Source organism: Cyanistes caeruleus, chromosome 4 (genome assembly GCF_971803275.1).
Source record: "Cyanistes caeruleus chromosome 4, bCyaCae1.hap1.1, whole genome shotgun sequence".
NCBI lineage: Eukaryota > Metazoa > Chordata > Aves > Passeriformes > Paridae > Cyanistes > Cyanistes caeruleus.
The window spans coordinates 16930746-16950323 of NC_141704.1; the positions used below are offsets into that span (position 1 = coordinate 16930746).

General features: G+C 36.6%; 1 protein-coding gene across 11 annotated transcripts in view; it reads left to right on the forward strand.

The window, feature by feature from the left end:
* TAFA5 (TAFA chemokine like family member 5) overlaps positions 1-19578 on the forward strand; it is a 473208-nt gene that overhangs the window by 328479 nt on the left and 125151 nt on the right. For 2 of the 11 annotated variants that reach the window (XR_015286155.1, XR_015286156.1), the window contains exon 5: positions 1991-2111. The exons of the other annotated variants lie outside the window; for them this stretch is intronic. The gene's annotated coding sequence lies outside the window, so the exon portion shown is untranslated. The remainder of the gene's footprint in view (positions 1-1990; positions 2112-19578) is intronic. 11 annotated transcript variants of the gene reach the window in all.

Below are 19578 nucleotides of genomic sequence, written 5' to 3' on the forward strand. Positions count from 1 at the left end.
TGTCAATTTTTTAAGAACACATTCATTAATCTAATATCAGCATCCCTTTCCTGTTGATATAGCTTGCATCTTAAAAATATTTTTGGCAGTAGGTCTTGAGTTATCATACTGATAGTAGATAGTATAGCAGAGATATCACTGGTAAATGCTGACAATAATTTCTCACCCATACTAAAGTCAGAACAGTGTTGAACTCTGATGGACTGAGACCAGCTGTTGTGATAATGCCAGCTTTTCACATTGATTCCTGGAGGTTTTGTGGAAATGCAACTTTTTAAGTATTGGGTTTAGAAGCAACATGTGGAAAGTTAGGACTTGTAGACCTTAGAGATGACATGACCTCCCTTTTAAGGGAATATACTTTGAGAATATACTTGAGAATATACTTTAGGACTAATGCGGTTCTTAAAAAGAAAGGAAGAAATCAGATTTGTGTTCTGTAGATAAGTTAAGCCTTTTTTCTATGAAAATTCTTAGCAAATAGCAAATGAACATATCCATTGCTGCAAAACAAAGGTGTAAGTTCTGTAAAACGTTTGGAAAGGGTTGCTGCTTTTTACTTTATATTTTGTGTCAAAATTGTTTACACATTCTATGCAGAGCCAGATTATTCAGCTGGCTGGCACTTTCTGTGATCACCTCTGGAAATAATGCAACCAAATCAGAATTCTCTCCTCACATGAGTAGCAGTGTTTTATATCCATTTTGTGCTCACTTTGCAAAGCTATAAATGACTACACAAGGTGCAAGGCAAAGGAAAATCAGACTCAAAGTGTACTCTAAATGGATCTGGATGTCACTTCTGCCCTGTTGTTCTTTCTACAAGGTGTGAATGAACCAAAGATTTTTCATCTGCTAAGAGGCTTTTAGAATTGAGGACTGACTGGGCTAACTGCCAATCTATGTATTAAGAGGCTGACTGTCAATAGAAGGAAAGAATATGGCAACTTGTAAAAGAAGATAGCAAAAGAAGATACTACACAGCTGTTAGCATTTTTAACATACTAAGTACTTTCATGTAACAAATGTCCTTACAGTCAGTTTAAAATTTCCTACCTTTAAAAATTTCTTCTCCTTTTGCTATTCTTATTTCTTTTTCAATTATTTATTAAAAATTAAGCTATATGATTTTTAAAAATATTTTTTAGTTTTAATAGTGACAGAAGATATGCCTCTTTTTCTTAAAGAAGTTGCTGAAGGGCCTTTCTATTTGATATTTCAAGTGTAAAACTTGCTTGTGTATAGATGAGAAGATGCACAGTGTATTGTTTTTACAGGGGAGATTAATTTTTAGCACCCAAGTGTATATATGTTGTCAATGATCCATCACTACCTAATTGTTGCTTAATTAATTCCTTCTTCTACATAATGCGATTTCAATGCACGGAGCTTAACAGAACATTCATGCGCCAGTTCCTCGGCAGCTAACCTTTTAAACCTTTGCGTTTTTACTGCTAAATTAGCTGAAGTGGGAAATTAAGGAATATGGAGAAGCAAAGAGAGAGCTCGCAGTGGATAAAAGGTGTAATTACTCTGACATGGAGCTCAGTGCTTAGCTAGTAAAATTTACTAAGGATCTAGCTTCACCAAGGGACCTGACTTTCTTAATAGAGTTTACTTACACACAGAGCAACTTATCATTCCTCACCATTAATATAAATGACATGCTGGATGGGTTGGAAAGGCAATTTGTTCCTTACCCTGAAAAATACAATGCGTACTTGTATTGGCTGTAATTGAAAGCATAATTTTTTTCAGCACAGCTTTATCATACATATATGTATGATTAAGGTAACTCAGATAAAATATACTGGTTTGATTTTTAGCACTGACTTATGAGCAATGTCTTTTCAGTCATACCATTACATCCAGGTAAATATACATATATATATATATATATATGTATACCCATAAAAATATACATATATATATATATATATATATATATGTTACATATTTGTAACATACTTGAGAATTTACTTTTTTTTAGACTGAAGATCAGCTGGAAATATCCTGAGGCCATGGTCTAATGGTCTGAGCTTGGGAACTGGGAGCCAGAAACTCCTGAGCTCTAATCCTGGCTCTGACAGTGACTCCCTCTGTGGCCTTGGGTAAGTCACTGAACCTCTCTGCCTCAGTTTCCCCAGCAGTAAAACTAAGATTAACAGTTCTTAGCTCCATATGTCAGTGAATCTGGGAGTCCTGACTTAACATTTTAAGAGGTTTAGCAATTCAGATTAATTTAGAAATAAAAATGCTGTTATGTATAAACATCCTTATTGGTATTATTCCTGTTGTTAGGTATTCACATAACAGTGGTATTCCTGTATTTAGCCTCACCTACATTCCAGCTCTGAGTGTTTCTAAACGTGCATTTCACATCTCCAGAGCTCAGCTGATTTCATTTGGTTAAGCTGGTTTTGGAAGTATTTTGAAACCGTGCCGGTTCTAATTCTGTGTCATTCCAGGATACAATACCTGCCAAAACAAGCTTTCAGGCAGCACCAGATTAGAGCAGTGAAATGCTGCATGCATGCCATGCCAAATTAATTTTCACCCTTCCCTTTTGTCAGAAGTGGTCAGCTTATGAAACAGATACAATAATACCAATTCTTTACATGTCATAGCTGTGTGCTTCAGTGTCCACTCTATAGATCTGTCAGCAATTCATCTACTAAATTCCTTCACTGTCCTAATTGTAACAGGAGAACTATATATGGACCAAGATTACAGAGGATACTTTTCAGCAGGCTGGTGTATCCCCTCACTCCAGTCCAAGTATTAGAAAGAAATTAGGATCCTCAATTTTTCATTGTTTATAGCCGACTGTTGGAGAATCAGAATCTTCGGCTATGTTTAACCTATGGGACTATCTTTGCTTCCAAGACCCATGAGCTTACAGAATGTGAGTCCTTATGTCTGTGCCTTTTCTCTTTCTGTGTGTCCCTCTTCATGATGGCACTCCTGCCACTGTCTTGTGAGAGATCTTAACAGCAGCAGAAAGGGCTCTCACAAATACACTTTTGTGGTGAAATAGATAATTAACTCTTTTGGGTCAAGCTCAGATACACTCACTTAATGTCTAGTTGGTTGTCTAGAATTCAGGTTTAAGAAAACCTCAGTCTTTATTGCCACTAAAATTCATTTGCATTCTTAAGTCCTCACATGTTGGAGGTTGATGTTTTCACAAACGGGACAGGACTGCCAGGTGACGCATCACGAGTTTTTATTTGGGATAAGCTCACATCGATGCCATGAGCAGCCAAAGATCTCTTTGTTACAGAACATTTTATTAGTTTTTCAGCCAATAATATACTGCTAAATCTTACAGACAATTGTTCTATCCAATCACTAAAAACACACTCACACTTTCTTCAAACAATGCTTACTTGTTTGCTTCCTATTATCAATACATAATACTCTATTATTAAGCTTGAAACCTCCTACTATCTTGGTAAGCATATTTTTCTGCAGCCTTAAGGTCTATCTTAGCCAAGCTTAAAAACTCAACTATTGTTTCATATCCTTCATATTGTATTATTGTATCTTCTTTACCTTCAGGCTTTGCAGTTGCAGCTAACTCTAAGTTCTCTGCTTTTTCTTTTCTGAGGCTTATTTTCACAGCTTCTGAAAGTCTTCTTACCTTTACCATTTCCCACACTCACAGCCAGCTTTGTGAGCTCTGAAACCATTGCTTCACCAAGCTTTATGCATCACCAAGTCCTTGAAAACTAACTCAGGTCTCAGTAGGGTGCTTCTGAAATTATTTGATTAAGATTTTCTGAGACCACACCACATAACTGGAAGTTAGCCTGAAATAACTTTCATATATTAAAACACTGATGTGCTCTAACTTTCATATATACACACCAAACTGAGAAAGGGTAGAGCATGAACACTTTTTCCAGAATATCTTTGGTAGATATTGTTGAGTTCAAAAAGGCATGATATCTGCATCTGTGACTGTATATATGAACTGCCAGAACTACGTTAGTTTTAATTAACATCTTCTTCTAATGTAACAGCTTATCTATAAAATCAGTCCTAATCATTATACAGTGCTTTAACTGAGCCTTTTTATAGTTTTGTATTAATCTGATGTTCTCAGTAGTACTAACATAAATTATGAGAGTAAAAAACAGTTTTTAACATGTTATAGCCGTGTGCTTCAATGGCCACACTGTAGATGTGTATTACAAGACTCAGCCCATTTATTTCCATGACTTACAAGGTATTTTAATGCTTTGAGCAGTTTCTGTTACTCTCATTGTTTACAGAAGGTATCCTAATCTAAAAATCTTACATCGACATCATCATCTTCATTATCATCATCATTGCTGACAGTGTTGGAACTAGATTCTTTTCTGTTAATTTCCAAGCAAGGTAGTATGGGAGTTGGATGTCACAGTTTGCAGAAAATTGAAATATTATGTTTCTAATGATCATATCTAATTGGTTAATCATAACCAATTCTTGTGTTGGAGAAGAATAGTCCCTTTAGACAATGTACAAGCAGGATGGCCTTTGTGGCCCCATGTCTTAAGGACTACATGAACAAAGAAATCTAAATAGAAATAAAATCCTTATGAAGCTGAAGCATCTCATGAAGGGGCCATACTATTCATTCAAAATACACAGGTTCTCTTGCATATTAATAGTGCTTCAACTAGTATAGTCTTTTGAAAGCTGTGCACTTCTTTGTCATACCAATGTGTTGAAACCTGCACATTCTGTTTTCCATTATCCTTATCAAAATACACTTCTTCATGTCAAATAACTGATCTTCAAGTCCTAAGCCAAAATGCTAGCAAAGATTTTGTGATTTTTGTAGGCTTTAAGTTGAAAGGAGCTGTCAGATACTTAAAGAACCACCTTAAAGAGATTAGCTGCCTTCCTCTGTCGTGAATGCTGAATACTAGTTCTATCGATATTCAGTCATCCACACTGCCTGAAAAGAGACCAAAATTTATGCTAAATATAACTTTTAAAATAGAATGCTAAGTGAAATCATACTATGTTAACATCTCAAATAAATCCTTGGAAGAAATTAGGTAAATCTGAGTTTTGTTCTGCACTTTTAGAACACATATTTTCAGATTATAATGAATTATAATATGCTAATCTCTTTTGTCTTTTTAAAGTTACATAAAATATGAATTCCCACTTCTGCATGGGCTATTTCAAAGATATTGCAATTACTGTGCAAATAAATAAACAGAATTTTTAGACAGATAGGACTTCTAGAGCTATGTTTTCTTTCAGGATTCCTGTTACTTAGCTCATATTCATATTGGGTGTTCTAGCATTCCATCCAATTTTACTATGCTGCCTTAGAGACAGGCCAGCTTTAGATTCAGTGAGGTAAAACTAGTTTCTGATTAATGCTTACAAACTGTGGCTTTTCTTTGTTATATACATTAATCTATATTTAAAAGCAGTTACTGCACTTTGAAATGAGCTACATTTTGATCCATTTGAGGTCTGAACTGTCTCAGTAAGTAAACAAAAGCTGTTTCTATACAAGGCAATAATAATAATTTTCAATCATCTTTTTCATGGCTTTGCCGAATAAATTACGTTTTCAGTAAAAACACCAAGCAAAACCTTTGTTGTTTTTTTTTCCATATACTTTGAAACCAGAATTCTGAAATGTAAATAAAACCACATCTGTAGCTTGGCAAGTTCATTGATTACTATTTCATAGTGTGAACCTACACAATAAATTGTGGATATCTAAGAATGTTCAAGTGTTCAAAGACTTTAAAAGCTGCATTTTAAGGAATGAATAAATTGTCAAGTTGGTCCTGATAGACAGAAAATACTTGCAGTTGAAATTCTTTCTAAATTTCCTAATTTTTCAGGAAACCAGTAAAAATTATGTTTTTATTTGAAGCTAGGATTCTCTTTCATCTTCCCAAAAACAAAAACAAAACAAAACAAAAAAATAGCTTCAATTTAAAAGTTCAAAGCTCAGGACAGAAAATTCACACCTATATTGGATGGTTCAGGTATCTGCCTGGAAAATTTTCAAGGCCATCAGAAAATGTATGTGGGGAGTCTCATATTAGATTTTTTTATTATTGTTTAACACCCAGGTCACCATTTGCATTTAAATAAGCCTTTCCAAATACTGAAATAGCATGGTAACTGGTCCAAAAATAAGCATATTAAGAATTAGTACTGAGATGGACTAAAAGCAACAGATAAACCAAATTCCTATTAGTAATGGTAGTATTGGGGCTTTCTGTGTTTTGACAATTCTTAGCATAACAGATAGACATTCTAAATGTGATTTAGTTTCCTAAAAGTGATTTTAGTTTACCATTTTAGTGCATTCAGGTACTTAAGGGTATTGATGGCATTTTGCACAGAGTGAGCTTCTGTAACATAGAACCTATAGACCAGTGCCCCTGTGGAGTGACAGCTGGAAATCAGGCAGAAGGTGCTGGTTTCACTTACTGTCTGTGTTAAGCAACTAAATCTTACTCCTCATCTGCTAAATCAGACAATTTGAGACACTTCTGTCTGCTCCTCCCGTATATGCTTCATGATAGATTGATATTGTCTGAAAATTCTGACTTCTTGCCTGAATATGGGAAAATCAATTTTCATTTAATAAGTGACAGCAAAGAGAGACTATCTGAGGAAACAAAGTCAGAGATTGCTTGTGCAATTTCTTGTGCTAAGTAGCCCAATACGCTGGAAGAAAGGATTCAATAGATGCTGAGTGCCATATGGTTGAACTGAAGGGGACTACAGGATACATTGTAAGTGTGGAAGAAAATTGGTTTAATAATGCAAAGGAAGGAAGCTGGAAAGACTAATGAAGAACCTGGTATATAGTTTAAAACAATTTTTTTGTGGGCATGTAATACAAACTTATGGAAGCTGGAAACTAGTATGTCATATCAACATCAAGAATTTAAAATGCTAAAATTCTTACACACCCATTTTGCACAGTGAAAATGTTCATTACACAAGTGTTAGAAGCTGAAGTTGTTGCACATGTATATCCATTTTGGAACATTTAATTTCTTAATAATATCCCCAGAGATTTCTGTTAAATCTTGCAAAGCAAGCTAGAATTCTTGGACTGAAAAAAAAGCAAGCAGTGAATAAAGAAAATGAAAAAGGTGTTTTAGTTCAGGGATTTTTATAATAACGTTTGACACATTATTTCTTAAAACCATACTTGAAAATTAATTCAGAAAGGCCTGTCATATTGAAAACTGTCATTTCAACAAGTTACTGATGGAGGACCTGTGAACAGTGCATAATAACACTTAACAAGAGTGTATTGATCTAGGTCGAGGTGGCCCAGGAAGTGACAGACTTGTGAAAAGTCTAACAGTATTTTATTAAGAATGGTTTCAAAAGCATAAAAGATATCAAGCTGTTAACTGTTATTGAAAATCTGTGAAAGGTAGACACATACCAGACATTTCTGTTTTCCAGTATTCCCCTGCTCTGTTTTCATTTACCATTTGGATTATAAGTACTCAGTAACATTTTGTCTGCACGTGTTTCTTTACCTTGGGGGCAGACCTTATGGATAAAGTTGCCAGATTTTTGTTCTAGTTAACTCCTGCCCAGGAGGTTTTGTTTTCAGTTTTTGTTTCCTCCTGGTCATATGAGCATATGAGCATGCAGGGGTATGCAGAAAGACAATTCAGTTTACATTGTCATAGGAAAGTGATAGCCCAAAGCTTGGGCTGTTCCCATTTTTCATTAGATCTTAGCAATGTCATGACATGGATGAGAGGTTGGAAGTGAATAAAACTGACTGATTCTTGATCCAGATAAAGCCAGGCAAGGGTGGGACAGTAAAATCAATCACTAACATGTACAATAAGACCTTTTCTTTCAACTGACAGTGCAGCTTTATGGTACTCTAAGCAATCTAAAGCTGGACTGTCCCATTCCTATTCTCCCACCTCACTCTGTATATATCTGACCTCTGCTTTGCCCAGAAGCTGAGTGCTTGTGGAAATGTCTGGGATGCAAAATAGGCATCACTTTTTGCCAAGTTATTTTCAGTCACATCAGCTTCTGATTGCAATACTGCAAATTAAATTATTCTAGGCCAAAAACTATGGAGTTTTTCTGTCTTTATTACATAGTTCCAATGCCTTTGGGCCATCAGCAGTTGCTGATGGATACCTAGTAAGCTTTTTTAGCCAACACTGCTATTTTTTGCCATTTGCACTTACCAAAGAATTCCAAAGCTGCCTCTGAAGTAAAGACAAAGTGCATTAAATTCATCACTCATGTGAAATACACCAGTGTACCCCTACATGAAGGGGGTAACATGTTTGAGTCCATGTCCTTATCTGTGAAGGATGTTGTAATTTTCTGTACCAGGGCTTTTAAAGGTAGCATCTCTACTTTCTAATACATTTACTTTATTTTTAAATTTTCTCTTTTATTCTTTTCCTTTTTGTTCCTACCACTTTTCCTTTTGCTCCATAAAGGCCTGAGAATTTTCCCTTACAGAACAATTCTTAGAATTCTTAGAATTCCACAAAAAATGAGACATTTTGTGGTGTGGCAGTGTCAAATGTGCAAAAAGTAAAAGAAAGTTGATGGGGTAATGGGAAGAATGATGCTTAGTTCTTATAATAGTAGAGGTAGCATGTGAAAGATCAGGTACAAGCCAATTGCTGTATTTTTCAAAAGGACATGAGCAAATGTGCCCAACTGTACTATCCAGCCAGAAGAGTGGGTACCTATCCAGACCTCTACCAGGACATTGAAATTTCTGTCCCCAGCTGACCCCCCAGCTTTGCAGCCAGATTATGTATCTCCAGAAGAAAATTAAATCTCTTCAGACTGTTTTTTTCCAATGTTAATATAAAAATGTATCTATGTTTCATGGAGAGAGGTCTGTAGCCTGTGCTTTGTTCCCTGATGGCTGTCAGCTATTGAACTTGAACAATCTATCCTCAGTTCTCCAGGTGACTTCAGATTTGCTGCACAGTGCTTTAGTTTTTGAAAAAAAGACTTAAAAAATTGTTCTGATTTGAGATATTTGCCTGGTGATCATGGTATTTTCCTGGAATGCAGGATTTGGAGATTCAGTCAGCTTTGCCATAATTAGATCTAGATACATCCCAGATGATTAGTCTACCTGATAGGCAAATGATGGATTGTCCTTATTGTCATCATCCTTACTTGAGGTGCTGCCGTGTCTTTCCTAATTCATCCTGGTGGTTTACCCAGACTTCATATTCTTGTCTGCCTAAATTTGGAAAATAGTAGAAGGGCCTCAGCTCAGCATGGAAATGAACATCTTTTATTTAATATTAGCTCAAGAGAAATCTAATAAACCTAAATTCTAGAAGGCATGCAAATTAAAAGATTGAATTTGGAAGGTTTAGATGTTTATCACCTAACCTTTTAGGTGGCTTGCCTTTTCATTTCATGTTACCTGCTAAGAGATCATGGTGATCACTGCAGAATTTTCTACTGACTTTTGAAATTTTTTCATAGTCCGTTGCTATTTGTGGAAAAATAAGAACTTGGAGCCTTTAGGAAATCTGAACAGAGGCTGTGGATATCTTGGCTATTGCAGGCAATCCACAGGATCAGATTTACCCATATAGTGATGCAGTACACATGTTCAGTTAAGGCTGGGGGAGCAATGCAAAATGCATTTGAGGGAGGAAGCTTCCAAACATTTAAGTTGCTTTATTTTTATAGTCACATTTTATGTCTTTCTTTTTAAATCAAATCATCCCCTGCTACCCTTATTCCAGAAGATAATTTGACACAGCGAGCAACACTGCTTTCTCCTCCATTTCATAAAATGCATTCTTGCACTTAATGATCTGATTTTCAGTAGGCTTTGTTATGTTAAATATCATACCTTTCATCTTTGTTTTTCTTTTGTGAACTGCTGTTTTCTCTTCCGTCTTATTCTTGATGTAACTATACTGAAATCAATAGTATGGCTTGAAGAATAAATGTTTATATAATGCTAGCTAGAAGGTCCTCTAATTACAGTATGAATGCTTTCTCAAAAGACTGTGTTTCATCAGGAATCTCTTTGTCCTTCTTAATAAATGATAAAAAATACCAGACCACTGGCAGATGTTTAAAATCAAATCAAAAATTCTTTGGCAGCATACTATGCAGATGTTCTGCTCAAGGAAGTGTGAAAATGTCTCTACCTTCATTGCTGAAATAGTCACACTGTTCTCATTGGGTTGTTATCTGGCTCTTATGAGAGCAATGTATATACTTAGTAATGTAGAAATCCACTCCCATTCTATCCTCTAGAAGTAGTATTTTATTTTTAGTTTAAGAACATCAAAATTTAACTGGGTCAAAACATACTCTTATGAGTATGTTTAGTGCCAAGCTTTTATTTGTTTCTGATTCAACAATATGAAATAAAACTCTAACACTAACAAAAGAATAGTTGTCTTTTTAATGGTGAACTTGAAGGAAATAAAGAGCACTGACAAAATCACATTCTCTGCAATATAACATTTTAATGAAAGACAGAAATGCATGATTTTATAATACATTTTTATTTTAAATGCCTCAAATTAATGAACTTTAAAATGGAATAAATTTTGAAGCACCTCCCAAAATGTTGCAGATGTTGCTGACAAAGCAGTCTGTATTTGAGTATTATTCCTATCAGAAGATACATCACTGAGCGTATTTGTCAGCTCTTCACAAAATTATTGAAGTACAGGGAATTTGCATAGACATAACATAATTTTTGAAAGGAAAACAAAAAATATCACGCACAAAACATCTGCCATGTAAATGTCTGTATGCATGCAAAGACTTCTGCCATGAAACTGAGCATTGCATGAAAATTTGGCACCATAGCTTGGACGAGTATTGTAGTTAGGCTGTAAAGAGTGAAATATCTGCACAGCAGGGTTTATATGGCTTTTCAAGAAAATCTTCATTACAGTATTATTCAGCTTAACCAAAATCAAAACAGAAAAAGAAAATAAAACCAAAACAAAACAAAACAGAGCCACACTTATTTGCATGCCAGGGATATTAAGGATAACAGAATGGCTTCTACAGATACGTTGCAAACAAGAGGAAGACTAGGGATAAATGTGGGCCCTCTCCAGAAGGAAAAAGAAAGTGCTGAGGTTCTCAATGACTTCGATATCTCAGATTTCAAGAGCAAGGGCTCCAGCCATGCCACCCAATTTGAGAAAGGCAAACGCAAGGACTGTGAGAAGGAAGATTCACGGACCTCTGTAGGAGGAGGTTGGGTTTAATAACATCTAAGGAACCTGAATGTGCACAAGGCCATGGGACCTGATGAGATTTATCAGTGGGTCCTGAGGGAGATGGCAGATGAAGCTGCTAAGCCACTCTCCATCATTGCTGAAAAAATTGTGGCAGTCAGGTGAAGTCCATGATGACAGAAAAAGGGAAATATAATCCCCATTTTTAAAATGGGAAAAGCAGAAGATCTGGGAAACTGCAGACCAGTCAGTCTCACCTCTGTGCCTGGCAAGATCATGGAGCAGATTCTCCTGAAAACTGTGCCAAGGCAGATGGAAAAAAAAGAGGTGATTGGCAAGAGGCACTGTCTTACAAAGGGGAAATCATGCCTGCCAAACCTGGCGACCTTCTAGGACAGTTCTACAGCACTGGGGGATAGCTGACATCATCTACCTGGACTTACACAAAGGGTTTGACACTGTGTGACACCCTTTTCTCTGAAGTGGAGGGACATGGATTTGATGGATGGACTATGCTGTGGATGAAGAGCTGGCTGGAAGGCTGCACACAGAGTGTTGTGGTCAGGGGCTCATTGTCCATGTGCCAAGTGGTGCCCCTCAGGGGTCACTGCTGCAGCCAATGCTGTTCAATACCTTTGTTGGCAATGTGGATGTTGGGATCAAATGCACCCTCAGGAATTTGCTGCTGACACCAAGCTCTGTGGGGCAGTCAACATACTGGAGGGAGGGGTTAGTGCCATCCAGAGGGAGCTGGACAGGCTTGAGAAGTGGGCCTGTGTAAATGTCATGAATGTCAACAAAGCAAAGTGCAGTGTCCTACACTTGGGTTGTAGCAATCCTAGGCACAAATACAATCCAGGAGAAGGGGTGATTTGGAGAAGCCCTGCAGAGAAAGAATTGAGGTTTTGGTTGATGAGAAGTTCAACAGGAGCCAGCAAAGTGCACTCACAGCCCAGAAAGCCAGCCTGCATCAAGAGGAGCATGGCCAGCAGGTCAAAGGAAGTGATTCTCCCCCTGTGCTCTGCTCTGCTCTGCTCTGGGAGACCCCACCTGAATTACTGCAAGCAGCTCTGGTTTTCCCAGTGCAGGAACTGTTGGAGCAAGTCCAGAGGAGAGATACAAACCTGATAAGAGGACTGGAGCACCTCTCTTACAACAACAGGCTGAGAAAGCTGAGGCTGTTCAGGCTGGAGAAGGTAGTGTGGAGACCTCATAGGATCTGTCCACTATTGGAAAGGGGCCCACCAGGAAACCAGAAAGGGACTCTACATCAGGAACTGTAGTGACAGGACAAGAACTAAAGGCTACAAATTGAAAGAGGGGAGATTAATGTTAGATATTAGGAAGAAATTTTTCTACAGTGAGGGCTGTTAGACACTGGAACAGGTTTCCCAGGGAGGTTGTGGATGCCCCAGCCCTGGCAGTGTTCAAGGCCAGAATGGTAAGGCCTTGATCAACATGATCCAGTGGGAGGGGTCCCTCCACATGGCAGGGGTGGTTGGGATTAGATAATTCTTAAAGTCTATTTCAGCCCTTTCACATTCTGTAATTCTACTGCCCACAGAATGAAAAGCTAATAGTTTGAAAAGAGACTAGTAAACCTCCTGATCAAAAACAAAGTTAGGAGTGCTAAGTAATAAAGTTAGTGTGTTATTGCTGATATTTTCAGACAGATTTTTATTGATTGATTTTGTACATATCACATGTTTTTGAAGTCTGAGGTTGTTATAGCTTTGCTGGCAAAATGATACACTGGAAAGATATGACAGACCTCTCAAGAGTTCTATAAATAATTCAGCAATTCTTTCTAATTTTGGGGGTTCCTTTTCCTTTTTTTTTTTTTTTTTGCTTTTGTGTTTTTTTGTTTTTGTTTGAGTTGGTTTTTTTTGTTTGTTTTTTTTGTTTTTAATGAGGCCTTGCTTCAGGCACAGCTCTATTCACAAATCATGTATATGTTGTAAAAATTTTGCTAGTATCAACAAGACTAAAGACACTGTATTCTATTGACTACAGCATCAAGTATGAATTCTTGGTACATATTTTAAATTGTCAGCATGCTGTGTTAATAAAATTGCATTGAATTCTCTGTCCATTAGTTCAAGAACAGTCCACTAATTCATATTCAGAGAGAAGAATGTTCTCAAAAATCTTTCTCATTTCCTTTCCAGTGGTAGTTTTGTTCCTACTTACAAATGCAGGGGTAGAGAATCATTATGACAGGAATGATAAAATCATAGAATCATAGACTTATTTTCACTGGAACAGACCTTTGAGATCATTGAGTCCACTGTCATATACTGCCAAGTTCACCACTAAACCATGTCCCTAAGTGCCATATTTACACATATTTTAAATGTCTCTGGGGCTGGTGACTCCACCACTTCCCTGGCTAGCCTCTTCCAATGCTTGACAACTGTTTTGGTGAAGAAGTTTTACCTAATATTCAATCTAACACACACACACATCCCTCTACCACCCTGACCCTTCAGTGGAACCTGGGGCCATTTCCTCTTATCCTGACTTGTCTAAGGAGACTAACCACCACCTGGGTACCATCTCCTTTCTGATGGTTGCAGGGAGTGGTAAGGTCTTTCCTCAGCCCCCATTTCTCCAGACCTTTGTCTCTAACCATATATTTCTGTGCATGAAGGCAGGATTAGCCAGCTTCCATTCCTCACAGCTGGCTCTGGCTTACAATGTAATCCAGCCCTGGAAGACTTGACCCTTATGTGTGGTCTGTGCTTGCAGGGAAGCCAGCAATTGAAGCAGAAGTGATTTGTGTGACTTTTCCTCAATGGTGGGAAATTTTCCTGTTTTCATTTTCTTTTTCCATGACAGAGGGACTTAAACCCCATTAGTTTATCTTATTTGCTGATAAGTTGTGTTTTTTTCTGAGTCTTGCTAAACATAGAAAATCAGAATTTATTGAGCTGTGTTTAGGAATATTCTGTTGACCAGCACTACATATGTATATTTCATCATACTGTACCCTAATATAACTTATTGTATAATGTAAGAAAAATCTAGGGTTTTCACTGCTAGTATATAATGGCAGAAACAATTAGAGTGCAGGTGGTGTGAGGGTATTTTTGTGTTCATAGAATGTGTGTAAAGTTCTGTTGCTGTGAATAATGAAATACTTTAAAAGATCTTTAACCTTTTCAGTAAATGAACAACATCCATAAAAATAAAGCTGAGTTCTGTAAAACCCCCTAAGATAGAGACACTATTTCTCACAAGTTATTTCCAAGTGAGTTATTCTTAAGGGGCCTAATATAAGTGCAGAAAGAAACTAATAGGTTATATTTCTTAAATCTCTGATACTATCTGGAACAATATCCTTTTGAAATGGTATTCTGTTACGAGACAATAAAAAGATGAAAGAATAAGATAACTGCACTAAAGATTATTAACCCCATAAAATAGGATGCATTTCTGGTTTTGTAGTGTTGATAGTACATGTTCCAGTAGAATATTTTGGTCCAACTGTGCCTCTTAAAACCAGAAATCTTCCCATAGCTCTTACAATTGCCACCATGAAATGATATACTTTCTTGCACTGGCCTCTAGAGGGGACTCCATAGTGTAGATTACAAGAGTCAGAAGTGAACTGAGAGTTTGGAAAGGGGAAAAAGTATTAATACATTAATAAAAATGTTATTTATACAACTACCAATTAATATAATATGCCAATGTCATCCTAAAACTTTTCTAGAAAAACCTTTGTGAAAGTTTCCTGCAAAATCAGATTTCCTTACTTCTACTGTTACCCATGCAGTGTCATCTGACAACTCAGCCAGGTTTCAGGTGCTTATTGCCCCAGACAGACAGTGCTGCTTCAGTTAAGGTCTTGCTGTAGATCCCCATTGCTGCTTGATCATGAACTGCATCTTAAATATTAGAAATCTCATGAACACAGTCCTCTGAAGATAGCACAGACCTGATAAGGGTTAATCAGAGAGTTTTCATCTACAGTGAGTGGCTAGTCACTTGGGTCATTTGAATTAGATCTTCATACAGGGGAGGACAGTGACCCAGTGATCTGAGGGGCTGCTGCTCTTTGAGTTCCCTGCCTCCCATAGAGCCAGAGCAAGCTGAATTACTTGACTTGATCACAGGAGCAATTTTATCTTTCTAGGAGGAATGATTTCTATTTTATAATCCTATGGAACCACTATCCTCTAAATCCTCTAAAAATTTGGGTGAACATGAAAAATGCAGAAAGCACAAGAAATATATAATCAATATGAGTAGTCCAGCAGCTATAGTTGCTTTCATTAAAAAAACTTAATTTTGTTACTTTATTTGCACTATTGAAGCTACCTTTCTCTTGCCTAATGGTGCAGAGCGCCCTGTTGTTAGTGAGGGAGATTTTACTGCTGATAATATTTTTGGAACTAAAAATTTCGAAATAATTTGTAATAAAGGGCCTATCATTAATTACAATCATTTTAGTAAAAGTGCTTGTTAAAATAGCAGACATGGATGTATCCTATATGTCATTGATAATGCATAGTAATAAAGGCAAATAAGCAAGAATTCATAAAGAATTTTATGAGCTAAGGACTAGGTCTTCCATTAATTTATGTGAGAAATTACACATACATATTAAAATTATTTTTGGCGTACATTTCATTTTTGTCCTTGGAAAAGTGTGTGATGTATCTGAAGCATAATTTTAAAGAAGAAAATGCCCTGAGTTACAAAAGATAAGTAGTCAGAAAATCTGTAGTGGTGATAAACTGTTTTTCAGACTGATCTTATGATTAGCTATTAAGTTTTCAGGTTGTCTTCATGTATGGTAACTGTTCATCACCTGGGAAGTGTGTGGGAGAGGGTGTGGGATCCCACACCTGATAGGGTGTGGAATATACACATGGAGATGGCTAGGAAGAGATCATTTTGAGATAGCTTCAGTTGAGTGGAAGAGAAAGGCAGGCAAATAGCACAAGTAGAAAAATCAGTGTCTGTTCAAAACCTGCTCAATACCCATGCCACTGGCTGCCACTGCAATGCTGGCAGCTGCAGTGGCCCATGGGAAAGTGGTTTGGTACAAGGTGTCTCTGGCCTTTTTATTGTTTCAAAACTGGTTTGCCATTATTAAGAGCTGAAAGTCTCAGTGATTTGATTTCAGATTCCTGAATCTAACTGCTTACTTTTGGCACAATGGCTTCCTTGGATTTGGAAGCTTGCAAATGCATGACATTTTGCATTTGGGTTTTCTGAAATACAAGCAGTTCGTTTTTGTGAAGCAGAAGAGTGCCTGGGGCAAAGGATGTGGACAAAGGAAGAGAGCAAAGAGATGAGAAACCTTGTGGATGATAGATTACTGCCACATGGCTCTGTGGAAATAACTGCAAATTAAAGAGGTTGTCAACAGTTATTTGTCTGAAGGACTTTGCAGAGGAGGGTTGTTTTTAAAGACTTATTATTTTGTTGAATGAACTTCTGCTTCTTAGGTAAGCTGTACACGCAGCTCTAATTAGGGGAAGACTACAGTTGCTTTTTCAAGCTGAATAAAGACTCTAGTATTTAATTTATTAATACAAATGGATTTTGAGTAAAACAGTTCAACTGAAGCAAAAGTCTGGCAGCTGAGTATTAAGCTGAGTTTTTTTTTGTAAGGTCTGAATGGTTGATTCTCATTCCATCTTTGTGCAAGCACATGATGGATATAATTGTAATTGTATATTTCATTTTACATCACGAGTTGGCACCCTTCAGAATATATTTTCAGTTTTGGCAGATTTTTATTTTCCTGTTAAGAGTCAAGAAAACATTTTCCCGATCAAAAGTTAGCTAAACAACAATGTCCATCTAAATAAACTGGGACTTAATATTTGTCACAAATGGTCAACAGCAATTGTTTCAGATCTTTCTGCATGTTAGAGTACATAAGGATATGTTTTTCATCAGCTTTAATAGATTGTTCCTTGTTTAAAATTCCACTGTTCAGTATGGATGAATGAAGTGAAGAAATGTGAAGAATGCCAAGGGAGGTGATGCTGTAGTCTGGGTTATTCATCTTGGAGCCTCCCAGAACAATGAATTCCTGTCTGATGGAGGTATTTTCTTGTTCTAGGTCCTCGGCTAACAGATTACTTGAATGGCTCAGCATCATATTTCCATCTTCTCCCTTTTTATGTTCTATGCTAATATGCTGTAATGGCACTCATTGCACTCATTAAATGCAAAATGAGTGAAATACACTGTTTTACTTATTGTACCAAATGGAGCCAAAAAAAAAACCCCAAAAAACCCTTATTCTTCATGGTGTGAAAGATGTTGAGGGATTCCATATCACTGCAGATGTTAGCAGATTTGTGCCGTGTAAATTTGGTATGTTAATGATGTTATAAAGTGTTCTAATCACTGTTTATTCTGTCATATTTTATTTATATTTGTTTTTCAAAATGTATGTTCATATGCTGCAGGAACCTTGAAAAATCATAACGAGGCAGACTGAAATACAGGCTTTAAGTTAAGTACAGAGATATGTGTTTTAATTAAAGTGGTTTATAAATATATGTTATGGATACTCAGAAGAGGCCTTCTAATTTGTTTAGCACAATACTACTTCAAAATATTTCCTCTTCAATGATAGCAGAAGTTCCTTTCAGCATAAACCGGCCAGTGTGCTTGATCCAGGAAAAATACACCGACATCCTTTAAAAATACCTAAGAGATAATATTTACACTTTTTTTATTCAAACTTCTAAGCTGAGCTCTTGGAAACTTTTCAATATGATTCAGGCTGTGAATATAAACTTTTATAGCTTACATTGCAAGGAGTATGGATGATACCCATTAGATTGCTTCCAGGGAGTTAAACACTGTGTTTTCCATTGCTTTTTAGATTGAGACTGACCATAAAACTGTTTGCAGTTTTCTGGGGAGTTAAATGGAATTTAGGTTATGCCCAGTAGATCATAGAGAAGCTTAGGCAGAAGAAAGACAGGGCTCTCCCCAGAGCACATGCTTCTCAGTGTATCAGTGTCGATGCACACACACTGATGTTTAATATAAAAACACAGGGAAAGCTGAGATCAAACTGAGAACTGGATAGAGTGAAATGCTTTCAGGACTGTTTAAAGCTGGATATTAGGTGATGTCTTGATGTAAGATATCTAAATATCATTTTAGGCATCATTTAGTTTAGTCTACTATTCCCAGAAAGAGAAGTGTTTTATTTTGTATTCTGAGTTTGAATCTCTTCCACAGGCATTGCATCACAGAAAGCCTAAGTGACACACAGTTCATACACAGAACTTGCTAGTTAGTTATGTCATCCTAGAAGTGTTTTTTGGAAAAGAAGAAACCGCTAAGGACTTCATCCTTGTTCAGCATTATTGTACTTCGTTCTCACACAGTACAGAAAGTATATTTGTGGCCAAAAAGAAAGTAGCTATTTCTTCTAATTTAATAGGGAAGTATGCTACACATTGCAGGTTGAAATCTATTCTGTTTTGTGTGAAAGAAATTATTTTCAGTTTACTTCCTCATATATGTAGTTCTGATGGAGGGTAGGAAGAGGCTTTTTTGTTGGTTGTGGGTTTTGTTTTTTTATTTTCTATCTTTGTAGTCTTTATCAAGAGCTTGTTTTAAGTGTTTTCTTACAGACAATCTACATAACTGTCATCGATTAAGTTTTTTGTGGTTTTTTTTAACTGTACAAGTTATTTACCAAGAGTTAATATATGGAACTCGGTCAGGGCACTAAGTGATAACAGGATTTATGGTGCAAACCATAAAGATGTGTTTATTTATACAGTCTGTGAGTTAAATCATGATACCACAGAAGTCAGAGGAAGTATACCTGTTCCCTCCATTAAAGTCAGAACTTCAGATTGAAGAGCAGTACAGTCTGCCCAGTGTCATGTTGTATGACACAGCTGAAGGTGTGGTATTAAAATTAAATATATTGACAATAGTGTTTGAGGAGCAAAACTAATGGGGAGATGGGTTTGCTGAAACCTAATTGCAGTCACAGAGAATAGACTAAAGCAGGAACTGGCAGAACTGAACTAGCTATTTAAAAGCCTATCTGTTTATGAGAAAGTCATGTCATGTTTTTTCTTCTGCATGTTTGATGTAACAGTTGTAGCCATCTTTGGATTTCTCTTGAGCTAACACTACAGTCACTTGCTCAGCAGATAACCTCTGCAGACCATGACCTTAATAACATTTTAAAGATAGTATTTGTGTAAGGATGATGGCTTTTAGAACAATTTCTCCAGTGAATGAGAAGCACACTGTTTTCTCAGACCATTCATATTGATATTTTTCAAACAGAAGTATTTTTCAATCAACGAATGAAAAATAATACACTATTTTGAATTTTTTGGTTGTCTTCTTT